The sequence below is a fragment of the Miscanthus floridulus genome, chromosome 9, assembly GCF_019320115.1.
Source record: "Miscanthus floridulus cultivar M001 chromosome 9, ASM1932011v1, whole genome shotgun sequence".
NCBI lineage: Eukaryota > Viridiplantae > Streptophyta > Magnoliopsida > Poales > Poaceae > Miscanthus > Miscanthus floridulus.
The window spans coordinates 80232521-80246307 of record NC_089588.1 but is presented as its reverse complement, the minus strand read 5'-3'; the positions used below and the strand labels follow the sequence as shown (position 1 = coordinate 80246307).

The 13787-nt window shown below is 45.9% G+C and overlaps 1 long non-coding RNA gene and 1 pseudogene across 1 annotated transcript; one reads left to right on the top strand and one right to left on the bottom strand.

The window, feature by feature from the left end:
- The first annotated feature begins 8042 nt into the window (after positions 1-8042).
- Positions 8043-9003, top strand: LOC136480143 (mitogen-activated protein kinase kinase kinase 17-like; annotated as a pseudogene).
- Positions 9004-11405: 2402 nt separating this feature from the next.
- Positions 11406-13479, bottom strand: LOC136482232 (uncharacterized). Its single transcript, XR_010765010.1, has 3 exons — positions 13175-13479; positions 12575-12667; positions 11406-11499 (listed from the first exon to the last, which is right to left on the bottom strand). It is a non-coding gene; the product is annotated as an uncharacterized lncRNA (long non-coding RNA).
- Between the last annotated feature and the right edge of the window lie 308 nt (positions 13480-13787).

Below are 13787 nucleotides of genomic sequence, written 5' to 3'. Positions count from 1 at the left end.
GGTCGGTGTAGAGAAGGCACCAGGTCGGACCGTGGCACGGCCGCTGCCTCTCGAGCCGCACTTGGCGGCTGTAGCGGTGAGCGGATAGAGCGATCCATCTGTTGCGTCCCCACTCCTCGGTGGGGAGAGAGGTCACGTGTCGGAGTCGTGATGCGGAGCTTTACGCCTATTGAACGGTGGCGGCTTCTACATGCACCCAGAGGTTCTAGTAGACCGCCCGCTCCTAGGGGGTCGGCGGGCTCAGGAACGCTGCACAGAAGCATTGCCGCGACATCGATGTTCTGGATAGCCCAAGCGAACTATGGGGATCGTTCCCCTCGTTCTTGACGTCATGTTGGACCTGACGGGCGTGACTCCGGGCGCCGCCCGCCGGGTCATGCGCATGGGGCACAACGTGCTACACCGAGCACACCGGCGCAGGCGGCGGCTGGTTCTGCCACTTTTGTCATAGTTCTTCATCGTGCTCTTACGCAAATGCGAGGGCCCTCACACACGGGTCTAGAGGGGTGTGAGTCTACACAGACTCCGCAACCACCAATGGCTATCCTGGAGCGTCCGCCATAGCGCACTCCCAGGACGGACGGTGGCTAGGTGCCATGTCGCCGATGCTAGAGCCGTCGCTCTCACCTTCATCATCCGGGAGTTTGTGGAAAGTGGTAGGAGCATAGATTGTCCTTCCCACTAATTTGAATGTGAGAGGGGATGGCGGCGACGTCCTTCGGAGCTCCTGAGCGTATGCATCCATGGGGGACGTGAGGTCGTAGGGGAATTGATCGTATGGTGTTCGTGGTGCGGTCAATACGGTCCCTCTAGATAATTGGCGGGAGATAATAAATAGAGAGTAAATAACAGTATGCACATTACTAATAGTGGGGTTTGAGCAGAGAGTTTGCTCGGAATGAAGCGCAGATGCCTCGTTGTTGAAGTCGCCATGCATCTCAGAGCCGATGGAGGGCACCCCTCCTACGGGCGCCGAAACGAGTGTCTCCTCGCGGAGGTGTAGTATGCCGAGCCGGTCGGCGACGAAGTCCAGGCTTTCGAAAAGGAAGGCCTGGGATGGCTCGAAGACCGGTGGAACCCACATCCCAACAGGTGGGAGTGTGGGAAACTCGAGTGAGCCAAAGCGAGTCGTATCGCTTGATCCCACCAAGGCAAAGGTGGCTGAAAAGTGGGCCATCCAATGCCCAAAAAGTGTTGAACGTACAACGTCTTCCCCACAGATGGCACCAACTGTCGGTGCATAAAGTGACCAACATGTAAATATTTGTAGTTTTGTCATACATTGTGATCGGAGGTGGCCGAGCACTCAATGACATAGGGTTTATACTGGTTCAGGCAACATGCCCTACGTCCAGTTTGAGTCAGTCAGTGACTTTATTCCTGAGCCCAGGTGCTCGAAGTTTGCAGTGGGGTTACAAACAAGAGGGAGAAACATGGGGGGTACAAGAGGTCTAGTCAGACTCTAGTCAGAGGGGCCAAGAGCGATGGGAGCTCCACTATGTGCTAAGTGTTCGGGCGTGTGCTTGAGGTTTGAACCTGGTGGTTCTGCTATTGTGTACTAGTGAACTTGATTGATCTAATGAATCTACCTGTTGGGAGAGAGCACATCCCCTTTTATAGATGAAGGCGGTGGCCTTACAAGTGAGAGGGAGAGTACATATTCTACTAAGCCTGGTTGTCCACGTCAGTGGGTACAGGACGATGGTAGGCACCCACAATACTATTGAATGTTAGAGGCACATGGGAGGTTGTGTTGTCTTCTTTGGGTATGGCAGACGTCGGCGCCTGCCACACTATTGATACTTGGAGACATGCAAGGGGATTTACCATGTTCGTCGGGTACGGTAAATATCGGGGCCCACAACACTGTTGATGCCCAAAGGCATGTGGGGGAGCCTTACCGTATGGGAGTTAATGGCGCCCACAATACTATAGGGGAAAGTGTCGGTGCCTACAACACTGCTTGGGTTCTGTCGTGCCAGGAGGGTCACAGGGTATTGCCTGGTAGGTGCATAGTGTATGGGCCCTGTTATTGCGGTTTGACTTGTGCGCCCTGCCTTACTTTCTCCGTCCATTCCCTACTCCTTACCGAGCGGGCGTCCCCGATCGGTTAATCCCAGTCGGATCTAAATGCGCCAGTTGGAGAAGAGCAGTGACCAGGGGTTTGGTGCATCCCTAGTTGGAGACGCGGGTCAGAGTCAGAAGTAGTGCTTTGGCCAAGCCTTCTGGTCGGAGAGACCATCCGGAGGCGGGCTGGAGACCAAAGCGAGCGCTCCGGTCGGAGAGGTGGGCCAGAGTGGGAAACAGTCGCCGCTCCTCCTCGGACAGACCTTCCGATCGGTGATTGGATCGCCCTTCTAGCCTATCATTTTAGGTAATTGGGCTGGCCCGTGAGTTGCGCGTTTGTTTGCAACGTTGCCTACTGGGCCGAGCCTTTGTTGGGAAGCCGGTCCATGAGGGATCCCAGGTTTCTGAACCCAACACCAAGCCTACGACCTGCTAAGATACAAAGTTTGCAGCGATTGCCTATACTCATCAATGTATGGCATCACATCCTCTGCTTACTGGAGAACAACAAACTATGCCTGTCTGAAAGAAACAGGATCGTCAACTGTGATAGATTTCTCCCCGATTGTTCCTTCGCCACCTAGTCTTCCCTCGTGATGAGATTCTAGAACTCCGACCCTATTGATGTCTAGATAATATATGCAGAACTCAATGGCCTCCTCCGTTGACCATGCTTCAACCATGTTCCCTTCTGGCCTAAATCTGTTCCTAACATACCTCCTGAAAACTTTCATTAACCTTACAAAAGGGAGCATCTGATGCAGGTACACTGGGCCAAGGGCTCTAATTTGATCAACGAGATGAACGAGCAGATGCACTGAGATATCAAAGTAAGTCGGTGAAAAATGCATCTCAAGCCTTATGAGAGTTTCGGCTATGTCTCACTAGAGCTGGTCTAGCATGGACACATCAATGACCTTTTTCGAGATCACATTGAAGAACGAGCACAACTTTATGATTGGGGCACCGATCTTTGGGGGAGGATACCATGCAGGAAAATAGCAAGCAACTGAGTCATAATGACATGACAGTCAAGGGCCTTCATACAGCCATAGTTGAACTTGAGTTCTCTCATATTCACTAGCCTCTTCAGGTTCGCACGGTAGCCCGTTGGGACTTTGAGTTCATTGAAGAAAGAAATAAGCGCATGCTTTTCTTCCTTCTTCAAGGTCCATGACTCAGTTGGACATTCGAACTGGCCATCCTCTAGCGCCACGAGATGTAGCTCCTTCCTGATTCCTAAGTGTTTCATGTCTAGGCATGTGGCTAGTGAATCCTTTGATGTCCCCCCGATGTTCATCAAGGTGTTAAGCATATTACCGCACACATTTTTAGTAATGTGCACGGGATCAAGATAGTGGCGTACACTCAGCACTGGCTAGTAAGGTAGTTTCTAGAAAACCATTTTTTTCTTCTAGACGCTCCCATCAGGCGCTGCTACTACATTGTGCCCCTTCCCAAGGACAACCTCTAGTTTGTTGACTTCTCGTAGTATTGCATGTCTGTCTCGATATTTTAGAGGTAAGCATTTCTCAATAGTCCCATCAAAATCTTTTATGTTCCTACGACAAGGGTGATCCTTAGGTAGGAATCTATGGTGTCCCATATAAACTATCTTTGAGTTCTTTAGCAGATGTACCGCATCAGTGTTGTTCAAGTACTTAACACATCCAGTATAGCCTTTTGTCTTCTCTCCGAACAAGCAACCTCGACCTAGTAGGTCAATGATTGTAGCGATAAGTACTGACTTGATCGTGACATGTTCCTTTTTGTACTCGTCCCAAACATCCTCCATGCCCTTTTCAAACATCTCCACTAGTTCATCGATCACTGGTTCCTGAAACACATCGATGTCATTTCTAGGTTGTCTTGGCCCTTGGATCAGTAGTGGCATCTAGATGTATGACCGCTTCATACAGAGCCAAGGTGGCAGGTTGTATATACAGAGTGTCACTGGCTAGGTATTATGATTGTTTCTAACCTGGTTGAAAGGATTCATCCCATCTGTGCTCAAACCAAACCAAATGTGTCTTACCTCTCCACCGATGTTCTTATAGAACACAGTATTGACTGTCCTCTAGTCCTTCCCATCGGTGGGGTGTCTCATCATTGTATCTTTCTTACGCTCTTTGTCATGCCAGCGCAACAGCTTAGCTGACTTTGCACATGCAAACATCCAATGCACCTGGGGAGTTATAGGGAAATACCAAACGACCTTCATGGGACCTCCTCTGGTCTTGGTACCCTTATCTGACGGCCCTTCCTTGTACCATGGAGCTTCACACTTGGGGCACCCATCCAAGTCTTTGTATTCGTCTCCACGGTATAATATGCAATCATTGGAACATGCATGGATTTTTTCAACCTCGAGGCCGATGGGACAGATCATTTACTTGGCCAGGTATGTCTTTTCTGACAACTTGTTTTTTTCTAGAAGCATTTTCCTTATTATACCCAACAAATGATCGAAGCCTTTATCGCTCAATCTGTTTATCGATTTGAACTCTAACAGCATGATGTCTGCTTTCAATTTGCTCATTGGATATTTCTTATACAATGGTGTTTTGCCATCTTTTCTCATTTTCTCTAGCTTTCTCAACTATCTTTCACTAAGACATTCGGTCTCTACATGACGTAGGAGCTGAGAAATACCATCGTTATCCTCGATGTCGTCCGCTAGCATGTTCCTAAACACATCATTAACTATGGCCATAGATTCCGTGTTGACACTGGGTTCCTTGTCAGCATCGTGGATGACTACGTCAGGCATGGCCACATCATCATCGTTTTCCTGTGGAACATTCACACCAACCTTGCCATGCATAGTCCATATCGTATAGTTTGGCATGAACCCCATGCTAATCAAGTGCATTCCTAGACTCAATATGAGCCTATTTTCTTTGATTCATGTAATCTTTGCATGGGCAGAAGACAGGGTTCCTATTCCTAGCATGGGCTTTGCCATTGGTGATAAACTGGCTGACGCCATGCATGTACCGCTTGTCCGTTGGTACAGATGCATCCACTCTCGATCCATCTCTGCACAAAAATATTGAGACAGTAATTACAAAGAAATTAATAAGAAGTTGAGCTTCATTAACAACAATAGTAGCTCGAAAGTACCATTTATTCTACACTTATTTAATTTAGTCATCCCATTTTTGGAAAACATTATTGTACACTAATTATTGGAAAATTGAAATTGGTAGCCCCGACCATATAAATTGAAAATCATAGCCCCATAAAAATAATAATTATTGCACAATAATGAAGAACAGTTATTCTACTCGATGTCACATTAAAATGGAGAGACTAATTAAAAAAAGACTAAAATTGGAGACCATGAACAACAATATAGCTCTAAACAATGTGTTGGTAGGTGACACATGGATTAATTTGCTCACCAAAATTGTAAAAGAATCTACTCTACTCTTATTAAGAACTAATTCTAGCATCACATACTAACAATGATCTTGACCACCATGTAATTAGCTAGAAATTTAAATATGTTCAAAGATATCAACCTTTTGGATGATGGATTCACCACAATTTGCTTGCAAACCTTGCATAAAGTCCAATTGGAAAAGTACTCTCTAGAATGGGGAAATAACTAAAATGAGAATCAAACAATGTAGCCATCAAAACAATGCTAATTAAGCAATAAAATCAAAGGAGTGGATGCTTGTTACTACCCTTAAAGCAAAAAGATTAAGTCATTCTTCCAAATCCAAGAGCTAGCTTCATGGTGAAGAGCAGCCGCAACAATAGAGAGAGCGGCCCAAACACGCGCCTCTGTGCTCGAGATGCAAGAGAGGAGGAAGGAGAGGATGGTGCTAGCTTTTTGTACTATTATTTTATCGGGCTCGAACCGACAGTGATAGCACCAAACCACTGTCGGCTCTTGGTTAGAACCGACAGTGATAAGTGGCCGCCAACTCACTGCCGGTGCAAGCCACAAACCAGCAGTGATGTGGTCCTTCACTACCGGTTTTATTCTAGCCCTAATCATTTTCTCATTTTCAATCTCAGAACCGACAGTTAAGGTACATCACTGCCGGTTCTCACAAATCCGGCAATGATGAGGCCGGCACTGATGTCCAAATCTGTAGCAGTGGGTTAATGTTTTTTTCTCCTGAAAAAAACATTTTAATAGGACTTGTCCGATATATAACTAACTATGAACGTTAGTACTCGGTATGACAATCCAGATTTTCTCCAAACTGTCAACATTTTTTTCTCCTAAAAAACGATTTTTATCTATAAAGGAAGATGTGGGTAATTTCATAGAAAACAAAATAAATCCAATGGTGATAGATGGCTAGAGTCTTTAATTCGATGGTCGGATGTCTCTGATTAATGTGAAAATTTGTAGCATTAATTTTTTTTCTAGCGCATCTGGTGAGGATTAACGTGGAGGCTCATAGTAAAGATAATTGCATGTGTACCACAAATCTGAGACTATTTTAAGATCAATGCAAACCAAACAAGGCATATGATTTCTTTAAATAAGCACAACTCCATGCTTGGATAATAATAAAAACCTCCCAAAAGGATTAGCATCCGCGGCAATTTTACTTATTTTTTTGCAACACAAATTAGAGATGGGGCGTTAAATGTGAGCTATCTTATGTACCATTATAAGCTACATTTTCTATCTCATCAGTATGATCTACTAAACATATATATGTCACCACGCCACCACTGGACAATGCAAAGATGATCTCACCTGGCGTCTTAGTGATGAGGACCATGGATACCACTAGATCAGAAGGATTAGGATTGCCCACCCATCCAGAGTCTTCCCCTTCCATGGGCTCAAACAAGAACTAGCACACGTGCAGATCAGATCACCTAAAACTGATAGCACGGAGAGCAGAGCAGATCACCAGGAACTCACCTTACCGTGCGACCACAAGGAAGGAGCCCGAATCAAGTCTGCCGCCTCACACGCACATACGAGCCTCTGCTTCTCTGCACAAAGCACACAGCCATGAAGCAGAGCTCTTACGACCCAAAAATCTCGTCAAAAAAAATCAAGAAGGCATACCAAGGTTAGGATTAGGAGAAACGGTTGGAGAGGGAGAGGGAGAGGGAGAGGAGAGGGATACGAGGAGTCGAGGAGGCAGAAGGGGATGGGGATCTGCAATACTCACCGGCGAGGATGCGACAGATGAGGGGACGATCGGGAGGGCGCGTTTTCGTGCGAGACAGAGGAGGTAGGGATGAAAACGGTACGGATATTTTCCGACCGTATTCGAGACCGAATCCGTTTAGAGGGGTTGAGACATGTCTCTATCTGAGTCCGGATATTCAACATCTGATACCGTATCCGTATCTGAATACTCTAATAGCATATTTATGATGTCGATATCCAATCGTATCCTATCCGACAAAGTTGACACTATTCGTATTCGAATCCTAATCTAGACAAAAATATGAAAACAAATGTAATATTAGTGATATCCATCCGTATCCGATCCGTTTTCATCCCTAAGAGGAGGGGGCGATGTGTCCTATCCTAGACCGGCCGGCCTCCGGCCTCGTGGTCCCATTTGCATCCTCGGCGGATAGAGAAGGTGGAGACTGGAGTGGTTGGAGGGGATATGATTTTGGAGGCTTTTACATGTATGTCATTAAAAAAGTTTGTAATTACACACAAGCCATTAAAAAAATTGACCGCACACGAGTGCCATCGTTCTAAACTTCTTTGCTCTCCAAGCCATTCCGTCAGAGTTCCGTTCGTTTTTCACCGTTTGAAGACCTGACAAGTGGGTCCGGTCAGTCAAAACGTCCATAATACCCCACTCATCCCTATCCTCTCTCTCTCAATCTCTCTCTCTCTCTCTCTCATCCATGTCTCCCACCTTTGGCAGCAAATCGCACAAAACCAAAAATTCGACCGAAGCGAGCCAACTGATTCGAACAAACGAGCGCTGAGAAAACAGGAGGAGATAAGCAGAAAGCAGAGGAGCACCATGGCAACAGCAGCGGTCATCAGCGGCCGGTGGACGCATGTCCGCATGCTCGGCCACGGCGCGTCGGGCGCGGTGGTGTCGCTCGCCGCCGACGAAGCCTCGGGCGCGCTCTTCGCGGTCAAGTCCGCGCTCGCGGGGACGGCGGCGGCAGAGCACCTACGGCGCGAGGGAGGCATCCTGTCTGCGCTCCAGTCCCCGCACATCGTCCCCTGCCTAGGCGTCCGCGCCGCGCCCGATGGGGGCTGCCAGCTGCTCCTCAAGTTCGCGCCGGGGGGCTCGCTCACGGACGTGGCGGCTCGGAGCAATGGCGGCGGGCGCCTCGGCGACGACGAGTGCGCGGTGGCTGTGTACGCTGCGGATGTGGTGCGGGGCCTGGCGTACCTCCACGTGCGGTCGCTCGTGCACGGGGACGTAAGGCGCGGAACGTCGTGGTCGGCGCCAACGACTGCGCCAAGCTCGCGGACTTTGGGTGCGCCAGGGCGTGGGTAGCTCCGGCTCCGCCTCCGCGTGCCCCACCATCATCGGCGGCACGCCGGCGTTCATGGCGCCCGAGGTGGCTCGCAAGGAGGAGCAGGGCCCCACTGCCGACATTTGGGAGCTAGGCTGCACCATCGTCGAGATGGCCACGGGCCGCGTGCCGTGGAGCGACGTGGTGGACAGCCTCCCCGCGGCCGTGCACCGGATCGGGTACACCGACGCCGTGCCGGAGGTGCCCGCGTGGATGTCCACTGAGGCCAAGGACTTCCTGGCCTGCTGCTGCTTCGCGAGGAACCCGCGCGACCGGTGCACGGCGACACAGCTCTTGGAGCACCCGTTCCTGCTGGTGTCAGCAGCTGGCTGTGGCGGCGTCAAGGCGGAGGGGGCGGCTGCTGCGGCGGAATGGCGGGTGTCTCCCAAGAGCACGCTGGACGCCGCGGCCAAGAAGAACGAGAAGAGAGAGAGTTTGAGAGAGAGAGGATAGGGATGAGAGGGGTATTATGGACGTTTTGACTGACCGGACCCACTTGTCAGGACTTCAAACGGTGAAAAACGAACGGAACTCCGACGGAATGGCTTGGAGAGCAAAGAAGTTCAGAACGATGGCACTCGTGTGCGGTCAATTTTTTTAATGGCTTATATATAATTACAAACTTTTTTAATGGCATACATGTAAAAGCCTCATGATTTTGTGGATGTAGAGAAGGGAGAGGAGGAGGCAAAACGTACGGTTTTCATAAGACTGTCTCCAATTTGAGGAACGGCATCAAAATCTAAAATAGATAGCAAGAGATCTAAAATCAGCCTCCAACAGAATATCTATACGGGAGACCTATTTTTGGGTTGGTTGAGAGGCACAACCCAAATATGGACATCCACTCTTCTGAAAACTCATTTGCAGAAAGAATTCTCTTTTGGGTCTTGTTATTAGAGAAGATGTTGAATAGGTATTGAACCTTTTGTCTGTAGCGCTAGCTAAAGGACGAATATGTCTTGTATTTTGAGTGTTGTTGTTGGAGATAGCCTAACCCGATAGATTTGGCTTCTGAGAACAAAAAATGAGAGGGAAACCAAGAACTTCAGCAAACAAAATGATGAGGATTTATAATAAATCATAAAATATACAATTTTATAAGAATTTGTGAAACATCTCTTCGGTTTTGTTTGCACTAAGAATGCAGCAAAATTTCAGACTGTTATATTGAATCATGTGCAATAAAATTTGTAATTGGGAAGTCGGTGTTTGTGCTGCATTTTGGAATGCAATGGTGATTTGACTCTACTTTTAAAATTTGTGATGTTTTGCCCGTGTGACTTTTAAACAAAGTGTCGTTTACCCCTATTATGTGACACCATTAGGTCTCAGCTGATTAAAGAGTCATAAAAAAAGAAAACAAAAACATGCCCACGTGAAAAGACCAAAATACCCTCGCCTTATCCTTTCCCCTACCTTTTCGCACCTGTAATAACCCATCCATCTTCTCCTTGTCGGCGAGGTACCAATCACGACGAGCTGCAGCAGCGACGGGTGCCAGGATGGTGGCGGCAGCGATAACAAGAAGTCCAGGCGGCCGCGGCCCAGTAATGTAAGAATTGTTCTCAGAATCGTTCTCTTGTGTGTGTGGTGGGGGGTTGGGGTTGGGGAGCTCTTCATTATTGTAGTCATGGCATTTTGATATTCAGGCGAAAGAAAGAAATAATAGTTCCCACAATTGTTCTGTTGTGTTTTCTTGTTGTGTGCCTCATGATTGTTGAGAGAGACACGATCCATCACTAAATGACGTGTTTTCTTACAAATTTTAAAACTGATCACGCAAAGTGTCGTTCATATGGTCAATCGACCAAACGGCAGGGAGACAACAAGATGCAACCATTTTACACACTAAAATCACCGTTAAGGTACCACTGGCTGCGCCCATGCTGCTGCTGCAACCAAGCAATGGATCTACAGTACGTTAGGCCAAATAGATAACAGCCGCAGCCTTTTCGAGTTTCGACAGAACAAAAAAAAAACACAACCGAGCAGGCACTACCACAATCCCAACTTGCCTTGAGTGCCAAAAACCATCAAAGACAAGGGTTAAACCGCCAAGGAAATGATCCTTCACTGCAAACCATCAAGCAAACGCATTCAAGAATACTCCCTCCGTCCCTAAATGTCTGTCATTTTCGTTTTTCGAGAAACAACTTTGACTAAATATATATTAGAAAATATTAATATTTATGATACATAATTAGTATCATTGGATAGATATTTGAATCTAGTTTTTTAATAAATTTATTTAGAGATAAAATATTACACGTATTTTCTATAAATTAAATCAAAGTTATCGGCATGCAAATCATGGCGACTAACATTTAAGGACGAAGGGAGTAGAAGATAAGGGAAAATAGTTTTCTCGGCGGTTTTAACACTCAAAGATGATTTTCTTGGAGGCTAGCAGGCAAGGAAACTACGGCCAGACTTAATTTGCCAAAGGGCCAAGAAAATATTGCAACCGGAAACTGGTTTTCTTGAAGGTCGACAGCAGCCAAGTAAATTAATTTTCTCGAGAGTAGACAACCTCCGAGGAAACACTTTAAATCGCCAAGGTAATTGTTGTTTCCTTGGCTGCCCTTCACCTCGAACGAAATTATAGTTTTCCTTGACTATCATCAACCACAAAGTTAATTCTAATTTCCTTGAGGGCCAACCCCCAAGAAAATCTATCCTAGCAATAAAAAAAATCACAACAATCAATATATATTCTAATATTCTAGTCACTATATTCAATTGACACATGATGACATGCATATAGACATTTTATTATGGTCCCCAACCATTATATTGACGTTAAAATATCCATACGAATATTACAAGTGCATTTGTCATTCATCCTTATATGAAGTTTCCAAAGTGGTTGGGGTATTACTAACTCCTGTATCGAGCCCTCCACCACACTATCTTTTGGCCTAAGTCGTAGATTTGCTGGTTGCATACCTACATGAGAAAATAGAACAAAGAATTAACCAAACAAAACTAATGGTTTTAACAGGCAGTTTGACATGTACCAAACTAGTAACATACATGAGGTGCTATACTAGCCAGCGCTTTCACAAAAATATCCAAATTATTGCTAAGAAATAAGACATTGTTTCAATTTGTAGAAGCATATAAACCATTTTATTTTAGAGAAAGACATACAACCAATAGAAAGAGATAACAGCAGTCATAAACGTATAATCCATTTGTCCAAAAATTGAATTACACCAACCATATCAATGTAATGATTTTGTTTGGGTTAAAGAATTAATAAGTGCTGCCCCTAGCTGCTACAATTTGAATAAGCTGCTGCTACCATTTGAGCATGACACATTCTTTACCTCAAAGACAGAGTAACTGCTAATGCATGGTCTGAATTTTTAGATGCAAGCAACATATACGCAACTGTATTTTCAATTCTACTACGAACCACATATCAATCTCACTAGATCTCTTTTTAATTTAATTCTAACACAACCAGACATGACATAGAAATATTAACTTTTTACTAAATATACAAATGTTATTACTGCTAGTCATCATATAAATTCACAGGTCTTATCCTTACTGGCACTTAAAGGCACTGGAATCACCAACCTACAAACAGAAATAAGTGCAAACATTTCTAGTGGTCAGACTGCTGCTTGTGCCGACATGCTGATTAGCATCTATTTATTTATTATTTAATATGTGAGACAACATGTTATCATCAATTAGTCACCCTCACACATCTTCTGTTTTTTAATCAAATAATATCAGTATATATCACTAATTTCCGTTCAAGAAGCAACCTAAGGCAAGCAATAGGTGTTGAGCAATTAGCACATTGTGAAAGCAAGAAACAGTGTTGCTAGTTTGAAACAAGGATTAACACTGAGGTCACACCGAGCAGATTAGCTTCACAGGGTAGTACAACGGTTGCTCATCTCACTGTTACAAAACTACTAATAAACAATGGAATAGTAAGTATACATCTCACACACCATCTATCTCAGCATGGTCTAGCCTCGCAGCCATTTTGGAAGAGCTTTACCTCGAATTGAAAAGGCAATTGAGGGTTCCAATGTTGCCTATGACTCTGCATATGGACCACTGCAGCTTTCAAGCCTCCTCCTTGTGTCTAAATCTTGAAATGCAATGCTAGACTATCAACTTAACAAGATGAAAATCTGTGTAACATAATTTTAAACAGATGCAACTATGCAAGCAAAAGCCTAGCAGCTAACAAGGCATACCTGGCACATTTTTTGTCAATGTAAATATGATGAAAAATGCTACAATTCTTTTTGTCCTCAAATTACAAATTCAGATAGACCTCTTGTCAAAATCGACAACAAAATACATGTATTCTATAGCTTAGCAATGCAGAACTACCAAGCACATATATGCAACTGCACCTATTTTCAGTTCAACTATCCACATATCAATCACTAGACTAGATCTGTTTTAAAATTGGTGCCAACGCAATCAGACTTGACATACAAATGTTCAGTTACTAAACATACAAATGTTACTACTGATAGTTACAGTTAGGATATGAAAGGTATGACCATCAAACCTAATATCATTGTGCTAATATCCTGCTCAACTCAGATCTCGCACTGCACCAAAGATACGAGCAAACATCACTTACCCATGAAGCGAATTAGAAGCCACAGATTGCGAATCGGAGGCCACAGATCGCGAATCGGACGTATCCCTCCCGCCTGCGCCTTCAGATAGGGGGCCAGCCCTCGGATGCGGATGGTCTCTTGGACGTCTGACCGGCTGTTGCCAGCCCCAGGCTGGCTTGGGCGCTGCCTGCGGCCGGGCCCAGCTGCCGCCTGCGCCCTACGACGCCTGCCCACCGGAGCCCGGAGCCGGCCTGCGCGCTGCCCTGCTCAGCTTCTGCGTGACGGCCTCCGCTGCTCCGCCCGCCGCCACGCGGCCCCGCGCCACCGCCGCTCGCCCGCGGCTGATAGGGTTTCTGGAGAGCCTTATATTCCAACGCCCAATGCATCTTGATCGTTCCTTTCGATCTAACGGCTGAGGCAGTGTTTGATTTGGGATGTAGTGGGCTGCATCCATGAGATGGGCTTTATTTTAGGTTGAATATTGTGAGGTTGTCAATTATATGTAGTTAATTGTTTTGTCTAATGTTTAAATAGGTAGGAAAATGCTTCTAAAGTAACGTGAAAAAACGTATCTTGTATACCCAATATATTTTTCAAATGTAATATGCTATATGTAAGTTGTTGTGCAGGAGT